Below are 20,956 nucleotides of genomic sequence, written 5' to 3' on the forward strand. Positions count from 1 at the left end.
CCACCACACCCCCCCACACGACTCAATATCTTCTTCTATCTCGTCCTGCGGCGATGCTTCCTCAGTCGGTTTTCCAAAGAGGGTTGAACATCCCTGAAAGAAAAAGATAATGAAGTTAAAAACATGAATCATTGCACCAGGTTAATTAAATGTGGTTCTCCATAGACAGGTAAGAACACCCACGGACAAGAAGGGAGGACAGACCTATTAGCGGGAGTAGCAATCGTATTTTCACAAGCACAAAAGCATGACAAGGCTGAGAACACATCCATTTATACCGCCGTAATGACCCACATATTTTTTTTTGTCTCCCATCTATTAGCTGCACGGGTTCAGAATGATCATTTTACAGTTCTATGCCATTATAGATGGCAAAAGACTATTAGAAAAAACGCTGTGAGCGTTTCATAATAGAAACGCCTGTCAAGGATTTCTGACTTCAGTGCCGACAATAGAAAACCAGCTTCGTTCCCTTTTCATGCTTGATTAATTAGCTGGATTAACATTGTACTTTGATCAGTCAGTTAGAGAGTCAATAGAGACACAAGCCAGCTAGCTAATGCGGTGCCGCTTTCTTGTTGCTGTCATACATATAAGACACTCGCAAAAATGTCTCTGGTAAATATAAATGCGAGCCCCGTAGACAATTCCTACGGCAAAATCAAAATGTCATGTATCAATCAGTCGGCTTGTTCTATGATAAAACAGACACACTGGAGCGGTATCAGGAGCAGTTCAGTAAAATCTGACTACGCCTCTGACAAGTCAATAATCTGGCTGTTTGTCAGATGCTTGAGCATGAAAATATCGGGGTTTTCTGAGATCACAATCAACAATTTTATAGGAAAATCGATGTGGTTAAGGCTGCATACTTCTGTCAAAGTTATACACTTCAAATTGTGTTTTGGCTGGGATATAGTTTTTTTTTTTTTATTGCTTCTCACTTTTAAGGCTCATTCCTTGCTGGGAGGAGACTCCAGAAATGAAGTGCTAGCATCATAATGTCCTTCAAGTTGGTTTTTGAAAACTTTGGGCCAACTTTATTATTGTTATTACTACTACTACTACTACTATTATTATTATTCATTCATTCATTTTTTTACCGCTTTTCCTCATGAAGGTCGCGGGGGTGCTGGAGCCTATCGCAGCTGTCTTCAAGCGAGAGGCGGGGTACACCCTGGAGTGGTTGCCAGCCACTCACAGGGCACATATAGACAAACAACCATTCACACTCACATTCATACCTATGGACAATTTGGAGTCGCTAATTAACCTAGCATGTTTTTGGAATGTGGGAGGAAACCATAGTACCCAAAGAAAACCCACACATGCACGGGGAGAACATGCAAACTCTATTATTATTATTTTTTTATTTTATTTATTTATTTATTTATCTATTTATTTATTTATGTATTTATTTATTTATTTATGTATTTATTTATGTATTTATTTATTTATGTATTTATGTATTTATTTATTTATTTATTTATTTATTTATTTATTTATTTATTTATTTATTTATTTTTCTACTTCATGACATCTGGTAATCCATCCATTCATTTTCCTTTTAGGGTTACTGGACATGCTAGAGCCTATCCCACGCTGGACATGCTGGAGCCTATCCCATGCTGGACATGCTGGAGCCTATCCCAGCTGTCTTCGGGTAAGATGCAGAGTACACCCTGGAATGGTGGCCAGCCAATCACAGGGCACATATAGACAAACAACCATTCACACTCACATTCATACCGATGGACAATTTGGAGTCGCTAATTAACCTAGCATGAACAAAAGAGCATATGGAGATGTGGCAATTGCTCTCCAAGACTGCAAGGGTAGCTCGGTTTCCTCTAAAATGTCCAAACCCCCCTCCCTGAAAATGTGGTAAACATTGAGCGTCATTGGATGAACGCTGGGTTTTGTCAATGGGATGGTCAGGTCTTCTGCATGACGATTGCATGATCTGTCTGAGGTGGAATCCCAGTGAAATTAGCGAATCAGTGATCTTGAAGTGTACACGTACACTGGTTTTTCATTCCGTCGTTCTGAACTGATCCCCAGCGACTTTGTCTTTGTTAAAAACGACTGATCTTGCATCACTATGGCTTCTTTCACCAAAGAAACAGCTGCAGAGTTTAAGTTTGGCTTAAATTTAGCTATTTAACTCAATGATTTAAATTGTAAGCCACGACTAGAAAGAAACTAAACTACAAATCGAGTGACAGAACAAATAAACTCAGAGGAAACTTCAATTGACATGAGGTTAAACAATCAAGACAGAACAAAGATAAGACACAGACTGAAGGAAGGCGGTGGAGACAATCACTAATGAGACATCAAGACACCGGTTTGAAACCCAAGGGCATGCAGGGAAGATGATTGCAGGAAACATGACGGGATGAGGTAGATGAGACGAGTAGAAGGACACCAAGGGAATCAAACCAAACCATTCAAACGAATGAACAAGTATTCAGTATGGTTCACTGAGAGTGTAGTGGGATCTCTATACCGTATGTGCCCTGCGATTGACCGGCGACCAATCCAGGGTGTAGTTCACCTTTTGCCTGAGGTTAGGCGGGATAGGTTCTAGCGCTCTCACGACTCCGATGATAAGCAGCAGAAAACGGAAGGACGGATGTCTGATAGAGATAATTGTAAGAATTAGATGGTCCCGATAAAGATTGGTGACTCGGAATTAGTGACACTGGGATTACAACAAACGCCTTGTCCGACAACTAGCTAGCAATTTACCACCGCTAGCTGCTTTAGCGGGAGATGGAGACAACCCAACAACAGACGGAAGTACAACCGTAGAACTAACCTGACGATCAGGCTAAAAGTTAGACTGTACCTCTGATCGGTTCTATCGATTATCATCCGCGACATAATTGAGATGCTCATAAAAATGTTAGTGTATGAGCCCCCCTTCCCCTCCAAACCCCCCCCCTGCAGCCACACTGTGGCTGTGTTCGAAACCGCATACTTACCTACTACTCATACTAACTCTTTGAGTATACAGTCTACACTGGCAGTATGCGCAAAGTTGCCGGATGCAAACTGAATTCACCAGAAATATTGAGTATGTATCATCAGCTTACTACTGAGACTCAAATTACCCAGGATGCGTTGCTCAATTCAGCTAGCTAAAATTTTGCCGAATTCGTCCAAACGAAATTGTAAACAGTTGGTATTTGGACAAATAAATGGCACACTCGGGATCTAAACGACCACTTTCTTGCCTGATTAAAAAAAAAAGCCCAACAACTAACAGAAGTACAGCCATAGCACTAACCTGACGATCAGGCTAAAGGTTCGGCAAAATTTAAGCTAGCCCAAGTGAGCAACGCACTTCCGGTTATTTTCACAAAAATAAAACACCCCCTTATTTTTCTCATAAAGTGATAAATCACTGCTTTTACTTTGCTGGAGCCTATCCCAGCCATCTTCGGGTGAGAGGCGGGGTACACTCTGGACTGGTGGCCAGCCAATCACAGGGCACATATAGACAAACAACCATTCACACTCACATTCAGTCGCTAATTAACTAGCATGTTTTTGGAATGTGGGAGGAAACCGGAATACCCTGTCGCATGCACGGGAAGAACATGTAAACTCCACACAGAGATGACCGAGGGTGGAATTGAACCCTGGTCTCCTAGCTGTGACATCTACGCTGTAACCACTCGACCACCGTGCAGCCCCATTATCGCAATACTGTATAAAAAACCACAACAAAACTTCCCACACGCCCCATGTGTTTAATGCAGCATCACCACTACCAGGAATTGAAAAGTGCTGAGGGTTGCATTCTGACAGGAAATGCGTGAAAGACCATGCTTGCAAGATTTAGTGAGATATCCAATTGAAGGTGATCAGATAATGCGGCGGAATCCTTCATTGACATTGAGACCCAACGCCCTGTCAAGCAAACGCTCATACTTCCTCTCGCCTGCTTGCTCCTTCTCCTTTTTTTTTTCTTCCCCTCTCTCTCTCTCTCTCTCTCGCTCGCTCTCATCTGTGTCAATCACGAGGCTGTCAGTGTGTCCCTCACCCTTTGAGCACTGACGCTTCAATCAATCAACCAATCTCATTCCTGGGCTTGGCGACATTGGAAGTGACAGGAGTCTCGCCTCTTGACAACAGGCTACTGCAACATAATTCTGCATACAAATATGCCAACAAAAAAAAAAAACAACGTAAAGAATATATCCCATAGTGACATGGGACTAGCGACACAATGTCAAGAATATTCCACAAAATATAAACGTCACAGCGAGTCCGTTTTGAATGTGTGTTATCTCCAGTGTACAGCATGAGGTGCGGATCAGGGTGAATTCAATGACGGAGCTGTTTTTTCCCTCCCAGAGGAACTTATCAGCTGGGATTTTGATGGCCATGCAATCATTGCCACGGGCACCTTGTTAACATACCTAGGGCAGGTTTTTTTTTTCATGTGTGGGAGAGGTTGCTGCAGTGGCTGTAGAAGAAGAAAGTACTCACGCACATAAGGTCGGTCGTCCTACGACAAAATGGAATTACCTCTTTGGATTTGGCGCATTTACCAATCCATGTAGGTTCCTACCCTCATCTATGGTTATGAGCTTTGGGTAGTGCAAAGGTCAGCAACCCATGGCTCCAGAGCCGCATGTTGCTTTTCAGTCTCTCTGTTGTGGCTCCCTTCGCAATGCTCAAGTATTTAACACCCGAACTTGTTGGGGGCTAGAGTAAACATGTTTGTCAACAAATGTAAACAATTAATTTACACTGATTTTTATGTAAATTTATCTTCTATATTAGCAAGATGAGATACTAGCAAGAGTACTCGATCAACTCCGCATTTTCTCCTCTGAACTACTTTGATACCCCAAAATTCCCTCGAAATCTGGCAGTCAGTCAAAATCACGGGACACTCGCAATTCGCTCTGCATGTGAGCACGTCGCTAGACAGGATAGGAAAGGTCGCCGACCCCTAAAAACGCATTTATTAAAAACAGAAAAATAAAAACTGTCTTCAATGCCTTTGCTTCTGCTATACCGTACACTTTTTCAGTGCTTTGGTTCCGCTTTTCCACAAGAAAAGCTCTGATAAATCATTCCAATGTTCTCAAATATCTTCGTTTTTATTTACTACGCAAAATAAAATTTATATTTATATTTATATTTATATTTATATTTATATTTATATTTATATTTATATTTATATTTAAAATATTTAATTTAATTACAATTTTTAATTTAATATTTAATTTAAAATTTAATTTATATTTAATAAATAAATAAGATAATTATAAAACAGCAAATAAGAAAATCTTTAAAAAAAACACGTATAGTTGGTGGGTAGAGAAATTATATTTTTTTCATATTCAAATGAACAGTATTAACAGTTATTTAACCTTTAACATTAACATTAATGAAACTTGCTAACTTACCCAGTTAGCAAGTTAGCATCGTTACATCTAGGAGTAGCGTCGTAACTTGCAAAATCGCATTAATTGTGTCCGGTATTTACACAGCTTTAAGCTGTCATTTCTGGGTACATGATACCATACAGCATCCATAGCAAATGTGGCCCGTGGGCCGCAAGTTTGAGACCCCTGATCTACAGCAATAAGTGAAGCACTGAGGGGCTCATATTTCCTCATTATAGTTTTATGTAACGCTATACTGTGCTAAAATTGTGAATATTATCTTAATGGAACCAGCAAATTTCCAAGCAGGGATTTCACTTGTAATAGTACTAGCATGAATTTAAGTAAATAAAAATGGCAGTAGCCGGAAACCCCAGGGAGTACTTCTTAAGTGAGAGTTTCAGAAATGTGTAGCTTAGGTGTTTTTTTTTTCATAGCCCCACGTTATTTCAGTGGTAAGAACAGTAGTATATCTCCAGCAGTTCTCTCAGTGAGCTGATTAATTGAGCCCATAAATATCTTAATTAAATTTCCACTACCAGTCCCCAGTCCACTTAAAACGCAAATGATCTCAGGGTTGTGTTAGCATTGGAGGCAGATCCTTACCATTGATTGTTCTCTGTCACCTGACTAACGAGACTGGAAATTTTAATTACGATCCGCCTCCTTGCTCACTGTCAATCCTTTCGCTAACGCTCCTGTCTCACACACACGAGTGCCGACACAGTGGGGAGTCCACCAGCCCCCCCACTCCAATGCAATAATCAAGCCACAAGTCTCAACAAAAACATGTGCTTTCTACTTGGGTTCAAAGACTACTATCACTCAGCTTCTCAAATACACTTTTTTTGGAAGAGGCTCAGAATAAACAAAATATCCAAACACACCAAAATCCTTCAAGCTGGTTGCAAAAGTATATAGAAAGCTCAGGGGACCGCATCCCTGGACCAAGTCAAAGAGAAAACTGGAGTCTGCTCTCCCACAAAGAAAGCTGCTACCTCAAAAGAATTATGTATGGCGTTACAAGGGCAAGCACCAGCCAAAAAAAAAAAAAGGGAGGTTTTGATGGAGGGGGATGTGAACAGAGCAAGTGTGAGGTGTCGTCAAGTGCAAGTGGGGGGGGGGGGCGATGGGCCCTCAATGGAAGAGCAGCCTGGTGTGTTTAAGTGCTAAGCACCGTGTTGCGGCATCGGCCTTGCCTTGAACCTTGGCAGATAAAAGTAAACCTGTCAGTTAGCGAGGGTGGAAAAAAAACAGCGGGAGAGCATTCATTTTCTGAATGCATGAATACCTGATTCCAATACGTCCCAGCCTTAGCTTCAGCTCAGCCATACCAACACACTGACGGAGGGGGCACGGGGGCCGAATGTGGGCAGAAGTCCTTTGGAAGCCTGTGCTATACGACGTGGCATTACCGTCTGTAGAATGGATTTACATGCCAGCTTATGAGAGTTGACTTTCTCTTTGGGTGACACTGCAACATCACACCTGCAGAAAGTGAAAGAAACGCAAATGTACCGCTGCAGGTACAAACCAAAGTACTTCAGAATAAGAGTTGAACAATTGGTGTCTAGCTAAAAGCCCACACGGCTAACTAGTACAGCTCTTAAGGTTCGGAGAGTGAGGTTTATCAACATATCACGGCACCCATGTAACCCACCTATCAAGCGATTATTATCAGTCGAGATAATTGTCAAACATCCCTAACAAATACCCCCCAAAAGAACAAAAAGGCATAATGTAACTTGAAAAAAAAATGAAAGAAAGAAATAATAAATAAAATAAAAAAAATTAAAAAAAGAACAAAAAGGCATAATGTAACTTGGGGAAAAGATTTAAATAAATAAATAATAAATTAAAAAAAGAACAAAAAGGCATAATGTAACTCCAAAAAAAAACTGAAAGAAAGAAATAATGAATAAAATAAATAAAATTAAAAAAGAACAAAAGGCATAATGTAACTAAAAAATGAAATAAATAAATACAATTTTAAAAAGAACAAAAAGGCATAATGTAACTCGAAAAACTGAAACAAATAAATAATAAATAAAATAAATACAATTTTAAAAAGAACAAAAAGGCATAATGTAACTCGAAAAAAATGAAATAAATAAATAAAATAAATACAATTTTAAAAAGAACAAAAAGGCATAATGTAACTCGAAAAAAATGAAAGAAAGAAATAATAAATAAAATAAATACAATTTAAAAAAGAACAAAAAGGCATCATGTAACTCGAAAAAAATGAAAGAAAGCAATAATAAATAAAATTAAAAAAAGAACAAAAAGGCTTAATGTAACTCGGGGAAAATTTGAAATAAATAAATAATAAATACAATTTTAAAAAGAACAAAAAAGCATAATGTAACTCGAAAAAAAATGAAAGAAAGAAATAATGAATAAAATAAATAAAATTAAAAAAGAACAAAAAGGCATAATGTAACTAAAAAATGAAATAAATAAATACAATAAATGAAATTTTAAAAAGAACAAAAAGGCATAATGTAACTCAAAAAATTGAAACAAATAAATAATAAATAAATGAAATGAAATTTAAAAAGAACAAAAAAGCATAATGTAACTGGAAAAAATGAAATAAATAAATAAAATAAATGAAATTTTAAAAAGAACAAAAAGGCATAATGTAACTCGAAAAAAAATGAAAGAAAGAAATAATAAATAAAATAAATACAATTTAAAAAAGAACAAAAAGGCATAATGTAACTCGAAAAAAAAGTGAAATAAATAAAATTCTAAAAAGAACAAAAAGGCATAATGTAACTCCAAAAAATTAAATAAAATAAATAAAGAATGAATAAAATAAATAAAATAATGCAAACTCAATAATCCGAACTCCACACACAGAGAGTGGAATTGAACTCGGGTCTTTGAGCTGTGTGGCCTGCGCACTCAACACTCTAAAACCCGCCGTTTTAGTGGTTTTCAAACTGTGACTTTGCCATACAATGGTATACGTTGAAACAGGAAACCTGCCCATTCCTATTGGATGCACCTCATTTATCGACACACGACAACATAAAGGAAAAAGATGTGGGATTGGAAACCTTTCACACTGACCATAAACGACGCAAGTCGAAGTATGATATAAACCCGGAAGCTCATTTATTTTCCATTATTAGTAATAACTTGCCCATACTGCACATACTAAAATGAGAATGCATGGAATAAATGAATGGCAAATCACCTTCGGGTTTTCCATATCTGTTATGTTATTTTGTCTATATCACCTCATCCAGTTATAATTGTATTTTATATAAAGTAAGCCGCAAGGCCACATCAAGGTCATATTTCCACTTTTGCTGTCGTTGTTGTTTTTTTGAAGTAATGTGCCGCAGGGTACGGCATGAGCAAAATTCAGTATTTCCTCCCACAGAGGGAGAATACATCCAAACATTTTAGAAGATTCACTCATTTATGCAATACCATAGTTACACTTGGATGCTACCAGACATTTACAGGTGCCGCAACGCTCTCTTGCCCTCAGGTACAAGCTCCTCCGCCACTGCTGTGGCATCCACCCTAGGTAACATTGTAAAAAATGACAGAGGTGCAATGAAAATCAAATAAATCTTGACAGGTAACGGTTCTGAGAACCACAATGCCAAGAGACGTGCCAGTGGGATGTGACAAGGACAACATTTGTGGGCCGTATTTTACTGCCTTGGCGGGAGTTCAACTTGTTCTCAGTCTGCTTTGTCTGGTCCTGACATATAGGGCAGGCAGTCTCCGTACGCCAGCCAGGATTGGATTAGTGCATCATAAATACCGGTTCATTTTTGGATATCGGAACCTGACATGAGTCATCAACTTTGGTTAAATATGGTATATTATTGTTTGTAATTATGTTCTACGGGGTTTGATTTTTCAAAGCCAATTGTAAATTTCGCAAAAATTAAATTTTTCAGTTCCGAAAATTGCGTCTAAAACGGAGTAACCAAACACTTCTCAAGGTAGATTCGACTGGGTGCGGCATATTTTTCCTAAAGCCGTGGCAAAATGTTGTGTTGCTGCTGGATGTTCACAAGCCGGAGTGATACTTTGATACTTTTTTTTCCAAAAGAGGAAAAAAAATGGATGAAGCAAGCGCAGAGTCATCAACTTTGCTTAAATATGTTATATATTGTTGATTTTTCATAGCGCAAAAATTACATTTTAAGTTCAACTAGCTCTCTCTGTTCAGAAATTGGCGTCTAAAACGGAGTAAACAAACACTTCTCAATGTAAATTCGACTGGGTTCAGCATATTTTTCATAAAACAATAGCAAAAATGTCGTGTTGCTGCTGGATGTTCATAGACCGGAGTGATACAGTGATACTTTTTTAGTGATCCTTTCAGTGATGAAGGAGCACCTTTATAAGAAGCATTTGGCTTGAAAGTATGGAATAAATGCATTTTTGGAATGTTCCTGCTACATTGTTACCTGACATGAGTCATCAATTTTGCTTAAATATGTTATATATTGTTTGTAATTATGTTCTACAGGGTTTGATTTTTCAAATCCAATTGTAAATTCCGCAAAAATTACATTTTAAAGTTCCGAAAGTGGCATCTAAAACCGAGTAACCAAACACTTCTCAAGGTAAATTCAACTGGGTTCAGCATATTTTTCATAAAACAATAGCAAAAATGTTGTGTTGCTGCTGGATGTTCATCGGCCGGAGTGATACTGTGATATTTTTTTTCAAAAGAGAGAAAAAATGGATGAAGCAAGCGCATAAACACATTTTTAGAATGCTCCTGCTATATCGTCACCTGACATGAGTCATCAACTTGATTTAAATATGTTATATATTGTTTGTAATTATGTTCTACGGGGTTTGATTTTTCAAAGCCAATTGTAAATTCCACAAAAAAACTAGCCCTCTCTGTTCAGAAAGTTGCGTCCAAAACGGAATAACCAAACACTTCTCAAGGTAGATTAGATCGGGTTCAGCATATTTTTCATAAAACAATAGCAAAAATGACGTGTTGCTGCTGGATGTTCATAAACCGGAGTGATCCTTTCAGTGATGAAGGAGTACCTTTATAAGAAGCATTTGGCTTGAAAGTACGGAATAAACGCATTTTAAAAAAATGTTAGCAAAAAAGGAAAAAAAAAAGACTCAAAGAACGAGGTCAAAGTTGCCACAGAACAGAGTAAGTCATTTACATAATGTCTTCTAAACACTATTCCATGATAGCAACAAGGTTTTCAAGCATTATACATGTTATATACACATATTTTTATAGTGATATATGTATGTGGCAGCGGCAAAATATACACTAAATCAGGCTAAAAAGCACTCATGAAGAAGCAAATTCATAACAATAATTGTTTTAAATATTCATTTCCATATCTTTAGGCTAAAGTTGATGTTCTGTAAGTTCTTTCTTTCATCTCCAAATGTTTCTGCAGTCTTTTCTCCTTAAAAACTATCAATATATGTCTGAAATCTTTGCTATAATGACAGTAAAAATCCTTTGTATTGTACACCATTATGTTTGTTTACCTGAGTGATAGTACTCCTGAACGTAGCTAGCTGGTCAAGTTTGGCGCTATGAACGTATTACATTTTTAGCAATGTATCGTTTTGTAGAACATAATTCCAACCAATATACAAATATAATGATAATTTCAGGGACCCTTTAAACCTCTCTGATGAGCAATGATGGCGATCACCTTCAATGACCTTCAGGTTCAAAGGTCTGTGGATGTTTTAACGATGCTTCAACCGCATGCTGTGATTGTAGCGAATCTTTCTCGGTAAGAGTTCTTTCTCCCCCGTAAACGTTGAGTCATCTGCTGCCAAAGCCCTTACTGCAATTACACCTGATTCCTAACAAGCTTGTCTCACTTTCTCTTCCACCTGGCCGCATTTGCAACATCAAAAAAACCAACGGGATCCTTTCAACACCCTGGCTGGATGACATTCAATCAAGTCGTCACGATGGCGGGGAACATGGCCTCACAAAGTCATCCAAGGGTCTGTGTAACAATTGTCATCGTTAACATTAACAAGGGATGGGCTAATATTGTATTATGTATTATTTATGTCTTACAGTACAGTACTGATACACCAGCATCAACTCTACTGGCAACTGACAAAGATCGAATCCGGGTACCTGGACTCTCCTTGTCTGCTGAAGAGCTTCTTCTATTCGAAAACTCCCCCCCAAAGATTGTCTGATTCCCAGGAAAGGTAAATCAGGAAGACAAAGACTGGTATACAAGCAAAATGCTCGCAGAGCCAAAGTAGTGACATTTTTCTTGGTTAATGTCACTAATAAGAAAATATTACAAAATAAGAAATATTGGATACAAAATTAGAATGTCGGAATGTACAGGATGTCAACAAGCAACCAGTTCTTTCTGAAAGAATACCTTCATTTTAATATGACTAGTTTTGTTTTTAATTGCAGAAATCTCTTGGAAGTGGACATACTGCATGTATGTAAACAATTTTCATGAATTTTGAGTTTCTTGGAAAATCTAAGGCGGATCATTATAAGCAGCTGGTGGAAAAATAACTTCCAAAGCCCTACAAAGCCCTTAGCTGCGAAGATATACTTTTTTCATTTCCCATCTAGAGTTCTTTCCAGACCAAAGAGGAGGTTTATGGATGACGTGGGTTGGATGGAAGCGGTTGATTGATTGATTGATTGATTACATATTCAGTCCTGAAGGGAAAAAACGAAAGACCTTAGCTTGTTTTTCATTATACATTCAGTCACCTGATGTCTTATTACCTGATGTTATATTATGTTCATTCATTCATTTTCTACCCCTTATTCTGTGTCTAGAGGCGGGGTACACCCTAGACTGGTGGCCAGCCAATCACAGAGCACATATAGACAAACAACCATTCACACTCACATTCATACCTATGGACAATTTGGAGTCGCTAGCATGTTTTTTTGGAATGTGGAATGCGGAAAAAACCCACGCAAACACGGGGAGAACATGCAAACTCCCGAGGGTGGGATTGAACTCGGGTCTCCTAGCTGTGTGGCCTGTGCGCTAACCACTCATCCGCCGTGCAGCCCTTAAGATATTTCTTGTTTATTTATTGACAGATGAAGTGCAACTTAAAAAAATGTCCACATAAACAAAACTGCCTGAATCTATTATATCAACAGATGTGATTTTGATGGAAAACAATAATAATAATAATTTAATATCATTAATACATTGGCTAACCAGCACAATTATCCATTGATTTCCCGGAAGCAGATCGAGTCCAGAAATGTGTCCACCAGTGTTGTTAGGGAGGACGGCCAATCACCAGCCACGCTGGTCAACTACAACAAACCAACTGATTGCGAACACCCTCAGGGGACACGCCCACCAGAGTCATAAATAGTCATAAAACTCCATCGCAAAAGGTGAAAAGTGAAATGTATTCAACAAAGAAGAAGAGTCCAGTTTCCTCCATTCACCCTTTATGGATTACCATGACCTGCATGATTGAGAAGCTACGGACATTTGGACTTTTTATGATAATTCCAATTGCCGTACACCAATCCCTCATTTATGTTCGCTAATTGGTTCCATATCCGACTCTGATAAATAAATACATATTTTTAAACCCGTTTATGAACTTCTAGATATGTCACCTCTGACACACTGGTGTTACCCAATATAGCGGACATAATAAGAGAAAATAAGACATAATACATTAGCTTTGGGAGAGAATACAATATAGTCATATATAAAGTCATTTTTATGTAAACTAAGCATATCCACAATTTGCATAAATATGCATATTTTTGGAGTCCCTCTCCACTTCACTGCCTCACTCTCTCGTGGATTTTCAATAATCTATTAATAAATCACAGCTGATTTGTGGTTGAATGCGTGCTATTAGTAAAAGCATACTATATATTCATATTTAAGTAATACTGTTGGGCTATATTTAGCATTAAATGAATCTAGTAAGGCATTTAGAAGACTCATTCAAACATGTGATGTTGTGTTGTATTCTACACTGGTTACTAGGTGTCAGTCGTATTTTACACTTGGGGCAGGTTATTAATGTCTACTATATGGTAATGGTAATGGTTTTATTTCATTTGAACATGCATCAGATTACAATTGAACGCATCACATAATCGGTTCACAGTTCCACATGTCCAAAAGGAGTAGGAAGAAGCAAAGCTTATTAAATCCTACCCCTCCATCTGGTACTTTTACAATCAGTAACTGTTACGTTTGTTCACTTCCTGCTTTCCTAATATAGTTTAATTTAATTTAATTTTTTGATATGACCCTACAATGACATAATGTGTACCATAGTAAGTGTCAATATCGTGATATATATAGCACATCATGAGTGGTTCAAGACTCTTCATCCTTGTATTTAGCAAACATCAACTGCTTGTATTGTTTCTTGAATTGGCTCATCGTTGTGCATTGTTTGAGTTCCTTACTCAATCCATTCCATAGTTTGATTCCACATACTGAAATGCTATGGCTTTTTAACATAGTCCTAGCATATAAGTGTTTTATTTAAATTAGTTCTTCCTTGAGATCATAGTTGTCCTATTGAGTATTAAGTACTATTAAGAATTGGATGACATTTTTAGCTAATTGCTTATTTTTAGCCTTATGCATTATTTTAGCCGAAGATGAACTATATCAGCAAGTTTAAGTATTTGTGATTTTAGAAATAAGGAGTTAGTATGTTGTCTGTAGGCGGCATTATGGATTATCCTTACTGACCTTTTTTTGCAGTACATTTAGCGAGTGAAGATTGCTTTTATAGTTATTAGCCCATATTTCCACACAATCAGTAAGATATGGTAGAACCAGAGAGCAATAAAGAGTGTGGAGTGATTTCTGATTGAGAATGATATGGGGTAATAAGCGTGTAAAGGTGACTATAGGGGTGTTATTTCATGTCTGGATGCTCTAATTATTTAAAAAAATAACATATTTAGAAGGACTCCAAATTGTCCATAGGTATGAACAGTGAGTGTGAATGGTTGTTTGTCTATATGTGCCCTGTGATTGGCTGGCCACCAGTCCAGGGTGTACCCCGCCTCTCGACTGAAAACAGCTGGGATAGGCTCCAACACCCCCGCGACCCTCGTGAGGATAAGCGGTAGAAAATGAATGAATGAATATAACATATTCAGGGCTGCAGTAAGGAGACACGGGTTCGATTCCACTCTTGTGCATGTCTGTGTGGAGTTTGCATGTTCTCCCCCTCGTGGGTTTCCTCCCACATTCCAAAAACATGCTAGGTTAATTAGCAACTCCAAATTGTCCATAGGTATGAATGTGAGTGTGAATGGTTGTTTGTCTATATGTGCCCTGTGATTGGCTGGCCACCAGTCCAGGGTGTGCACCGCCTCTCGCCCGAAGACAGCTGGGATAGGCTCCAGCACGCCTCACGACCCTCGTGAGGAAAAGCGGTAGAAAATTAATGAATGAATGATGAACATGTTTTCTATGCTCTAAGTATGAAAATATTGCATTTATAAAAAAGAAAGGCTGTAATAGGTAATATTAAAAGATGAATAATTTACCGGTCAGTACAACAGTACTCCCACAATAACAATATGTGATTTGTCACATATTATACTACAACGGTGTTTTCTTTGGACAAAAAAAGGTTCGGAAAAGCAAAGTTTTACCTTTACCACTCCTTACTTGAAATTGTTTAATGTAAACTTTAATTAAAAACTCTCTCCACTACTGCTCTTTACAATTCAAGGTTGATGCTGTTGAGCCACATTAAGGCTAAAGAGGTTTTATTCAGAGACATTTCAATACCAGGCTGCCAAGGTTGTCAGTGATAATGAGTGACGCCGCCAAGGAGGTGGTGGTGGGCTCCTTCAGGATATAATACTGGCCTTGAAGGAAAGTGAATAACGCAACCTGATAATCGTTCTCACTTTGAAGCAGTTCCCTTATAAAGCACATCTTTATATGACTTTCATGTTTATCTCCCGTGAGGCTGCAAAAGTGGCAAGCTCAAGCAGACTTATTCTTAATGGCCATCTCAGGGAATCGATACGGTGGCTCTTTGCAACGTTTAGCGCATGTGTTGACAGGCTTCCTAACCTGGTTGTTTTTTTTTGCGGGTTTTTGCCCTTCAGCTCGTCCTTTGTCGGGAACAAGTTGTTTTTCCTTCTGTGTCTTCCAAGTCCTGTTCTCTGAACCCCCTCCCTCCTTCTAATTGGTCAAGCAGCCTCGCTCGGGGCAATGTCCCTGTGCTCCATCGTCCTGCTGTGCCCCCCCCCCCCCCCCCACAGCGTCAGACACATCTGTGGCCCGATTCAAATTGGAAGTGAAAACAGAGAACAGGGATGGGCAAACATACAATATGAGTATTGATTTGTTGTTGGAGGAATGTGGCGCGGATGCAATATAAAATGAATGTCAGTCTGCCGGATTTATTAGTGAAAAACACGGAGAATTTGCTTTGAATGATAATGCCGAAGAAATACAGTGGAATTTCGGTTAGCAGGAGGGCAGTGTTGGGCACGTTACTTTGAAAAAGTACCGTATTTTCTGGACTATAAAAAACATACATGAGTCACACAAGGCCAAAAATGCATAATTATGTAGAAAAAAACATACATAAGTTGCACTGGAGTATAAGTCGCACAAGGCCAAAAATACACAATTAGGTAGGAAAAAAAAATCCATAAGTCGCACCGAGCCAAAAATGCATAATTAGGTAGAAAAAGACATACATAAGTCGCACTGAAGTATAAGTCACACAAGGCCAAAAATACACAATTAGGTAGAAAAAAAACATACATAAGTTGCACTGGAGTATAAGTCACACAAGGCCAAAAATGCATAATTAGGTAGAAAAAAAACCATACATAAGTCACACTTGAATATAAGTTGCACAAGGCTAAAAATGCAGAATTAGGTAGAAAAAAAAACATACATAAGTCGCACAAGGCCAAAAATACACAATTAGGTAGAAAAAAACATACATAAGTCGCACTGGAGTATAAGTCGCACAAGGCCAAAAATACACAATTAGGTAGAAAAAAAACATTCATAAGTCGCACCTGAGTATAAGTCGCACAAAGCCAAAAATGCATAATTAGGTAGAAAAAAAACATACATAAGTCACACCTGAGTATACGTCGCACAAGGCCAAAAATGCATAATTAGGTAGAAAAAAAACATACATAAGTCACACCTGAGTATACTTCGCACAAGGCCAAAATGCATAATTAGGTAGAAAAAAAACATACATAAGTCACACTGGAGTATAAGTCGCACAATGCAAAAAATGCATAATTAGGTAGAAAAAAAAAACATACATAAGTCGCACCTGCGTATAAGTCGCACAAAGCCAAAAATGCATAATTAGGTAGAAAAAAACATACATAAGTCGCACTGGAGTATTTTCATGTATGCCATTGTTTTCGGAAAGGTCATTCGGAAAGACATTTTTGGTATCTGAATGACATAACTTTATTTTATTTCTCTGCATAAAGCTGCTTTAGAATCAAGGCTGATTCCAAGTCTGGTTGCGTGGTCCCACCAATGGAATCATTTATTGGCCCTGACAGTGATCCCGCAAGACTGAAGCAGACTTCAGACTGAATTTCCAAATCCCTAAGCTTTTATTCCCCTCACCGTACTTGCGTAAAGTGAAATAAAAAGGGTTGAGAAATGATGTTATAAGGGTGTTAGTGTGTGTCTATATGTACCTGTCTCTCTGGAATACCTTGGGCTTAGAAGGGTTTTTTTGAAAGAGGGGAGGGGGGAGGATTTTGCCCATCAACCACAATCCTTCTGTATAAGACATGAACATGTGTTTTATGGTTTTATATCCATGCAGTAACATGTAGCACTCTGGGAGCACTCATATAAGCATCACATGGGAATTACCATAGCAACAAAGACGCAACTCAGCCGGTACTGGAGTCATTATTTAGTTATGTTTCATTCATTCATTCATTTTCTACCGCTTATCCTCACAAGGGTCGCCCAATGGTGCAGGAGCCTATCCCAGCTGTCGGGGTACACCCTGGACTGGTGGCCAGCCAATCACAGGGTACATATAGACTACATATAAAGCTATTTTTTTCAGATTTTGCTGTCCATCCATTCATTTTCTATGCCGCTTATTCTCAAGGGTAAACTCCACACAGACATGCACAAGAGGGGAATCGAACCCGGGTCTCCTTGCTGCAGCCCTGAATATGTTATATTCAATCATTCATTTTTGTAATGTGGGAGGAAACCGGAGAAAACCCACGCATGCACGGGGAGAACATGCAAACTCCACACAGAGATGACCGAGGGTGGCATTGACCTCAGGTCTCCTAGCTGTGAGGTCTGCATACTAACCACTCAACCACGCAATCTAAACATTAATTTATTCATTTTTTACCGCTTTTCCTCACGAGGGTCGCGGGGGTTGCTGGAGCCTATCCCAGCTATCCCAGCTGTCTTCGGGCGAGAGGCGGGGTACACTCTGGACTGGTGGCCAGCCAATCACAGGGCACATATAGACAAACAACCATTCACACTCACATTCATACCTATGGACAATTTGGAGTCGCTAATTAACCTAGCATGTTTTTGGAATGTGGGTGGAAACCCTCAAGGGGGAGAACATGCAAACTCCACACAGACATGCACAAAAGTGGAATCGAACCCGGGTGTCCTTGCTGCAGCCCTGAATATGTTATATTCGTTCATTCATTTTGTACCGCTTATCCTCACGAGGGTCGTAGGGGGTTGCTGGAGCCTATCCCAGCTGTTTTCAGTCGAGAGGCGGGGTACACCCTGGACTGGTGGCCAGCCAATCACAACCATTCACACTCACATTCATACCTATGGACAATTTGGAGTCACCAATTCAATTCCACCCTCGGCCATCTCTGTGTGGAGTTTGCATGTTCTCCCCGTGCATGCGTGGGTTTTCTCCGGGTACTCCGGTTTCCTCCCACATTCCAAAAACATGCTAGGTTAATTAGCGACTCCAAATTGTCCATAGGTATGAATGTGAGTGTGAATGGTTGTTTGTCTATATGTGCCCTGTGATTGGCTGGCGACCAGTCCAGGGTGTACCCCGCCTCTCCCCCGAAGACAGCTGGGATAGGCTCCAGCACCCCCCGCGACCCTCGTGAGGAAAAAGCGGTAGAGAATGAATGAATTAACCAAGTCTTTTTTTAGTCGGGAACTGATATTTTCCCGAAACTTACCTATGTTCGACTGCTGATTACTAAACAATGGAAAAGGTCGGAACTTTGTTGTCGTGGAATTGAACACGGGTGTCCTAGCTGTGAGACCTGCACACTAACCACTCATCCACCGTGTAGTGTTTTATACAGGGTGATGCTATCATGGCTGTGAATGGAATAAATGATGGAGACCAGCACTGAGAGCTACAGTACGTGTGCAGAGGCCGCCTCGGCGATGTGGGCACAAAATTCACTTTTGGCCTATTTTTCATTTATTTTTTTCTTCCCAATGATATTTGTGGCAGCATTGTTTATATTTGTCTCTTCTTCTACGGTGGTTCAAAGAAGTACACGACGGCCGTGGGTGTGTGTTGAGGGAAGATTTCCTAACTGCTAACAGTGGAATGTTGCAGGGTGATATACGAGATCAAAGTTAACCAGGATTTTTTTTTTTTTTTTTTTTCTGCAGGGTGCATGCATGTGTCTCTGATGTTTTGGAGCCAACGCTGCACTGGGATTCTTATATGCGAATAAATACTTATGGGACAACGAGGACCGAAATAGCCCTCGAAGCAGGAAATGCACACGGGACAGGTAAAAAGTCTCCTTTTCCTGGTGACCTCTTCCTGTCTAATGAGTCCAACTCCTATACTGAGGTGGGAGGTAAAACTCCTGCCCCCCCCCACCTCTTCTGGAAGCCCTGATTTTGAAGGCTTTGGGGATTTGGGTGGCAGGCGTCACACATAGCGAGGACGGCGGGATCACAACCACATCCACCTTCCTCTCTCCGCCCGTTGCTTTTGTCTCTAATATGGTGCTGGGGTAGCGTTCAGAAAAGCCATGTGTTTCTTGCATAAAATCCACATCTAGGGCTGCGGAGAAGCTTACACTGTAATCCCGCATGACGGATTGAGTCTACCACTGCAGAACTCTCTCTTTTTTTTTCCCATTTCTCTTTCTTTCCTTCCTGAATCTCCTATAGAAACTTCCGTATCCGCTCGATGTTATAGTGGCTGTACGTTGACAAACATCAGAGCGCTTTTATTGTGTACATATCCGTACTGTATACACACACACACAAATATATACACACATGTATGCGGATGTCTTTGTAAAGTTAGTGCTTACACCCCTCCCCCGCTCTTGTTAAACATATTCAGCAGCCTATAGCTATTGAAATTTTTGCAGCTGCAGTCAGACTGAATAAATACGTAGATGTCGATGCAGGGAATCGAAAAAAAAACATTGTTTTTTTTAAGCTAAAAAACAGAAAGTAAAAGAAACCGTCACATAGAGTTCCCGAATGAATCCCACAGGGAAGTATCCGACTGCCGGAGAGGTATGGAGATGACCTGGATTTTGTATTCACACCCCCCCAGTACTGGATTTGGGCACACCGGCAAAAACGTTTGCATATGACTGCTATTAAGGACCCCTCTGTGCCTGATTTCCCGGCGTGCTTATCAATCCATCATTATTCCATCATTCCCAGTGCATATTTTGTAATCTGCCCCCCTCTCTGTCGCTCTCTCCGGGCATTAAGCAGTCAAAGATCTTTTCTGTTGCATGCGGCGGGAGCTATCACTCCATCTCGTTCCTTTTCCTCACTCTATCACTCTAATCTTCCTTAATCTTCCTGCCCGGAGTGAAGTGAGAATTAGTTTCTCACTCTCCCTCAACGATCCGTTCTCCTCGAATCCCTTCCATACGCCTCCCGCTTCTGTCCTTCTCGCTGCTGCTTCAAGTTGTGAACAAACTACAGAGGTCAAGTCCGCTTTGCAACCTCCGTCCCTCTCAACTTCTCTTCTCACCTCGTGGCCCACCTGAGACTTTGTTTAGGATTGTCTCACCTGCAATTGACCGACGATCAATCCGGAGCTGGCACCGCTTCTCGCCCGAGGTCAGCCGGGATGAGCGTGAGTGGACCCTGCAGAGCATAAACATATCGATAACGGGCTGATGGATTGGTTTCTCGGTTTGTTTCTAGATTTTAGAGCTGTGCAGAGTCCCAACCGTCGACTCTTAACTCTTAACTCAACCCCTTCAGTGGCAGCCATTTTAGAACATTTTTACTAATCTTTCAAGGCAAATATTTCTATATTCTATGGCTATATAAATATAGAAATTAGCAACAGAAATATTAGACTCCCGTCTTATTATTAGTTGGAAAAATCTTGTCGCACAAGGCCAAAAATGCATAATTAGGAAGAAAAAACACATACATAAGTCGCACAAGGCCAAAAATGCATAATTAGGTAGAAAAAAAACATACATAAGTCGCACTGGAGTATAACTCGCACAAGGCCAAAAATACCCAATTAGGTAGAAAAAAAACATACATAAGTCGCACGGGAGTATAAGTCGCACAAGGCCAAAAATGCAT

General features: G+C 39.6%; 1 long non-coding RNA gene across 1 annotated transcript in view; it reads right to left on the reverse strand.

The window, feature by feature from the left end:
• Positions 1–8: 8 nt before the first annotated feature.
• Positions 9–20,956, reverse strand: part of LOC144898611 (uncharacterized) — a 99,317-nt gene continuing 78,369 nt past the window's right edge. The window contains exons 2-3 of the long non-coding RNA XR_013627509.1: positions 20,424–20,500; positions 9–93 (exon numbers count right to left, since the gene is read on the reverse strand). This is a non-coding gene — a long non-coding RNA (uncharacterized LOC144898611). The remainder of the gene's footprint in view (positions 94–20,423; positions 20,501–20,956) is intronic.

Source organism: Doryrhamphus excisus, linkage group LG6 (assembly GCF_037039965.1).
Source record: "Doryrhamphus excisus strain RoL-2023G ecotype Guam linkage group LG6, RoL_Dexc_Guam_v1.1, whole genome shotgun sequence".
NCBI lineage: Eukaryota > Metazoa > Chordata > Actinopteri > Syngnathiformes > Syngnathidae > Doryrhamphus > Doryrhamphus excisus.